Source organism: Schistocerca nitens, chromosome 1, assembly GCF_023898315.1.
Source record: "Schistocerca nitens isolate TAMUIC-IGC-003100 chromosome 1, iqSchNite1.1, whole genome shotgun sequence".
Classification (NCBI taxonomy): Eukaryota; Metazoa; Arthropoda; class Insecta; order Orthoptera; family Acrididae; genus Schistocerca; species Schistocerca nitens.
The window spans coordinates 178,508,768-178,514,617 of NC_064614.1; the positions used below are offsets into that span (position 1 = coordinate 178,508,768).

The following is a 5,850-nucleotide window of genomic DNA, read 5'->3' on the forward strand; positions in this document are numbered from 1 at the left end:
ACTATTAACGCAAGAGAGGTAGCCCCATGCTATCAAGTATATTAACAACTAGGATGGGAAGCAGAGCTAGGATACAATACTGGTTAGTCGAGATACCACAAACTTGCGTTAGTTGCACAGAGGGGTAGGCCAAATTGGAACTACAGTATGAATGTTAAATTTTCTTTAGCAAATCTTGCACCGGTCCACTACGTTTGGGACTGACACAAATGCAAGTAATCGACCAATGTATCTTGGCCTTACTGCCTTGAAACGTCAATAATATGAACAATGTTACAAACACGATAAAATGCAACTAATCGGCTGAGTAAAAAAATTAAACTCCTCCCGCACAGGCAACGAAAGCCCAAAGGTACCGAACAGCCACCGTGTCATCCTCACCCACAGGCGTCAATGGATGCGGATATGGAGGGGAATGTGGTCAGTACACCACTCTCCCGGCCGTACGTCAGTTTCAGAGACTGGAGCCGCTACTTCTCAATCAAGTAGCTCCTCAGTTTGCCTCACAAGGGCTGAGTGCACCCCGCTTGCCAACAGCGCTCGACAGACCGGATGCTCACTCATCCAAGTGCTAACCCAGCCCGGCAGCGCTTAACTTCGGTGATCTGACGGGAACCGGTGTTACCACTGCGGCAAGGCCGCTGACTAGACAGCGCAAGAAATTTACAGAAATATTAAATATATAAATTACAATAGAATATCAGGTAGATCACATATTTACATTACCAAGACCAGATATGCTGTGTTGCATGCTACACATCAAAAGCAAGGCAGCCCCGCAGGGTAGCCGTGCAGTCTGAGGTCCCTTGTCACGGTTTGCGCGGCTGATCCCGTCGGAGGTTCGAGTCCTCCCTCGGGCATGGGTATGTGTGTTACCTTTAGCGAAAGGTAGTTTAAGTTAGATGAAATAGTAAGTAAGCTTAGGGACCGATGATCTCAGCAGTTTGGTCCCATATGAATTACCACGATTAATTTTTAGAAAAAAAAAGAAAAACAAACAAGGCAAATTAAGCTTCAATAGTTTACAGTTTATCACAGTTCCAGGAGTGAGCCCACGAGAAGTCATATTCACCCAGCGGAACAACTGTCCAGTGACGTAACCGTAGTTTAAACTTAATTCCACGTGGATAATACTAGAACACACCAAGCTTTCCATCAATTTTCCGTACAAATAATTGCATGAATTTCAAACACATGTAAATTTAAACAATGTTACATTACAGATAGATCGAACCAAAGCAAGTGAAGTCAATCATTTAAAATACAATGTCAATCTAGCTCGTAGCCACACTGGCAATACAAATACAGAAGGAAGCAATTACAGTATAGTACTTGGATTTAGAGTTACGGACAGTAATACCTTCGCTTCCAGGGGAGCGGCTAAATTCTCCATTAATATTGCTTTAATGGACAAACGGAAGGCGCCAAAAATCAGTTCTACCCATTGGACAGCGCTCAACCAAATACTACACGACCACGAGTATAGTGACCACTACAAAAATGCTGCCAGTCCCAACAGCCCACGGAGATATCACCGTCGTGCAACATGCCCAGTAGCACTTGTCGTAAACGGTCTCACCAAACTCGGGCTAATGCCGCTACGCCAACTGTCCTTAGCTTAGCTTACCTTTTGGCCCCGAAGGGGGGGGGGGGGGGGCACCTAGTCTAATCACACGGCAGTGAACCAGTGATAGGCAAGCAGCGAAATCGACTCGAAACGAGCCACGAAGTCGCATCCTCTCTCACAAAAACGAGAAATTGCCCCCCCCCCCCAATCTTTTCAGTGGAATGTGGGATGGTACGAGCTTACCTTACCTGACTTATCTTCCTGGTAGCCAGACTATGAACCAAGAGGTTGACGGGACTCAAGAACCTCTCATGGGATCTAAAAACGGGGGACCAACTTTCATAGACCCCAGCTCAACCTTTCGTAGCAACATTGAAGTTGCCATTAAGAATACGATCACCATAGCCTTGGCCTTAAATTGGCGTCTCCCTTGATTGTAACGACCCGACTGCTTGCCTGGCCCTACTACAATTAATTTCGATAATTTGAGGGGTTACCTTATCAGGAACGGTCTCATTTATGGATCATACATTGGCCAGTGGAGAATTGAGTGGGTAAGCAAACTTTAAGGAGGCAGGCGTTGTCGTAATCCCTGCATGCTGAGCGGATTGAAGGCGAAATTGAGTTGACGTGTCTCATTTCTTCCGCGACCAGTGCGAAATATAGTTAATGCAGATTTAAGATTTCTGTTCACCCTTTCCATGAAGGACGAAAAATGGATATATGTCTGCCTATTACACCTTATAATCACCCTCTACTGAAGGCGGTCTCTCAGTCAACAGACGAGGTCGACTATGGGACTTAACTTCTTAGGTCATCAGCCCCTAGAACTTAGAACTACTTAAACCTAACTAACCTAAGGACATCAACCACACCCATGCCCGAGGCAGGATTCGAACCTGCGACGTAGCGGTCGCGCGGTTCCAGACTGTAGCGTCTAGAACCGCTCGGCCCATGAAGGACGGCTGGAGATAAGAAGTGATTGGCAATGTGACAGACAGCGTTCTCAAAATAATGCTTCTTACTCAGAAATAGAGGTGGGAGTACTGTCGCTCACCAAGCACGTGAGCGGACCAAATATTTTGGAGAGATGAAAAACAGACAAGGGAGCAGCTACCCTAGAGCATGGAATTAACTAAGTAAACCTAGAGAAGGCATCCATCATTACAAGGTTATAACATTTCCCCCCCGAGAGTACGAGGAAGGGACCCAACATAATCAATAAAGACCCTATCCATGGGACGGCTCTACCGTATTGAGTTGGGGCTGGATTTGGTAACTTCACATGATTCGCACTCTCCTAGTAAACGTCTAATATCCATATGAATGGAAGGCCAAGTTACATGCTCTTGAATCTTAATAAGACTTTTGTAATCACATAAGTACTTGCCCAGCAAGAAACTATAGAAATAATAGAATATTGGAAGTACCAACTCCTTAGGTAAACGAATTTTAAAATTATTGTTGACCGGCTTGTTTCAACAGACTATACCTTTATTTACGAAAACCGGAAAACCTGCTCTCCTGCCCCCTCGCAAGTAACCTTCCCTTAATTGAGGAAATCAAGAAGTCCCTTTCCTGCTTCCTTTTAATGTCACCAAGCATATCTGGCACCTCTAACAAGATGCTCTACACCCGAGCAACCTACTGGGTTTTACCGTCATTGCACACATAGTTGTCTTCTTGAACTACGCGGCTTAATGCATCTGCGACACCGTTCTCCAGACCTCCAATATGCTCGACCGTAAACCAGAAGGCGGAAACGCGGACAGCCCACCGCACAATAAACCTTTTCCTGGGGCAGCCCAAAATCCAGCTAAGTGCCTGGTCGTCTGCTTCTAAAGTGAGCTCCCTGTATTCCAGATAAAACCTAAGCTTCTCCAGAGCGAAACTGACCGCCAAAGCCAACCACTCATACATCAGATACTTAAGTTCACCAAGCAGTCCACCCGACGCGTAAGCGATCAAATGTCGCTCACCCTGATGGTCCCGCAAGATAACAGCCGCAAGTCTCGAATTAGAGGCATCCGTTTGAACCATAAATATATACTTAAAGTCGGGAATTGCCAAAACCGGAGAGTTTGCTAAGAGCCGCCGTAGTGGCTTCAAAGAATAATTTGCAATAAAATATTAGCTAGGTCACAAATTTAGATCACCAGGACTTGAAATGCTGCGCAGCATGCTACGCATCAAATTCGAAACATTAAAACAAGAAAATTAAGCTTCAATATCGTACTGTTTACCACAGGTCCATCAGTGAGCTCACAAGTAAATAGCACCTCATATACACCCAGCGGAACAACCGCCCACTGACGTAACCGTGGTTGAAACTTAGCACTCCATTTGGGTCGTACTAGAACACACCAAGGTTCCCTTCAATTTTCAGTACAAATAAAACACATGGACTTAAAACAAATCGCTCACGTGCAATCTTAAACAATGTCACATTCTACATAGCTGGAGACAAACTAGGCGAAGTCAATTATTTAAAATACAGTTTCAAGCTACCTCTGACCCACTACGGCAATACAAATGCAGAGTTCGGAACAGTGATACCATCGCTTCCAGAAGGTCATCTTCCTTTTCTGGAAATATATATATGGCATGACCACCAGAATAGTGACCATTGGAAAATTGCTGCCTGCCTTCACAGCCCACGGAACTGCCACGCGAACGTAACACTCCCAGTAGAGTGCACTTCCTCGAAAACGTTCTTGCCGAACACGATGCACTTGCTCCCTCCCGCTACGCCCATCCATCCACGTCGTTTCTGTTCTGAGGGTACGTTGGCGTCAGTCGTGCTTTCCGCTCTAAGTGCTGTGCGACAATGACGACCGTGCTTCCGGGTTTGGAACAGAGTGTGACGGACACCTGCTTCACCTTGGTTCCAATTAGACAACGTGAAAGCCGTCGTCCACATGGCCTGGAACCGGATTACAAGCTGTAAATCTTTCCCACTGACCACATATTCAGGAGACTAGTGGACTCCAAGCCAGTAGTACATCAGTTGCACGTCAGGCAACCATCAGTGTTTCCCGTGGAGGCTGGTCAGAGCACGAGAAAATGGGTGAAAGGATTCGCCAAGTACAACGGGTGGGATGACATGATGTGTCTGGCAAACGGGTACTTTTACCTGGACCGCCCGGCCCAGCAGTTGTTAGAAAACAACGAAGAGAAGCTTACTAGCTGGGACAAATTCCAGGCTGAACTGAAGAAACCATTTGGTGACAATAAGCAGCAAGTCTTTTTAGCTCAAGAGCAACTGAAGAACAGAACGCAAAGTCGTTATGAAACGACAGTCATACATACAGAAGGTTTCGGCCGTTTTCCACGCTATAAATCCGAATTACAGAGGAATCGACATTTTATGCAAGGAGTCGCAGATTATTCGTTAAATAGTTTCACGACAACAGAAACATTCATGAAGTACTACCAGCGTATCGAGAAAATGTAAGAGAAGAAGAGTCGGACGATTCCTCACGTTTCCAAGGCAGTTGCGGCATACCGCTGTGGCCATGTTTCTCTCTTGCGCTGGATAGTAAGGTAAAGGATACACCTGGGTAATACAGTTACAAATGTGGACAGAGAATACAGGAGAGAGTGGTGGTGGGCATCGGCCCCATTTGTCTGTAGGTAATAGAGTATGTGGAGCTGTACCGGTCTTAGGCGCCAATTTACACCACATGTCGAATGCACTCGGTCAATTCGAGTTTATCTGTCAGCCGTCACACGGCAGCCCAGCTTCCGACCAACACAATTACAACCAACTTCTGCCCGAATAAAACGCCTCGCAAAAGCACACACATTTGGAGGACGGACGACAACACGCCATTATACTTCCACTATGGACGTTCTAAATGCGATGTGCGCTGCTGCAAAGGAAAAGGGCGAGTGTTTGAAGACAGCTACGCCGCATTTCATCAATCATCACAACAGCGCTATTCAAACCAGGCAACTCCAGACGCTTATAATCGACCTGGGGGTTGAAGCTCATCGCCGTACACAGGCTGTAGCTGCTCCCCAACACATTGTAGCTGCTACCCATCACCGTACAGAGGTACCAGCTGCTCGCGTAGTCACCGAATTCAGAAAAACAAACTAGGAGACAATGTACGGAGAGGAGGGCACCACGCATGATAGTTCTCCATCGTCGACATTTAGCAAAATTACAGGAAATCTAATCGACATCATTATCGAAAGTCAATCAAATGGTTCAAATGGCTCTGAGCACTATGGGACTTAACTTCTGAGGTCATCAGTCCCCTAGACTTAGAACTACTTAA

At 46.0% G+C, this 5,850-nt stretch overlaps 1 pseudogene; it reads right to left on the reverse strand.

Moving 5' to 3' along the window:
* Positions 1-528: 528 nt before the first annotated feature.
* On the reverse strand, positions 529-646 carry LOC126206142 (5S ribosomal RNA; annotated as a pseudogene).
* Between the last annotated feature and the right edge of the window lie 5,204 nt (positions 647-5,850).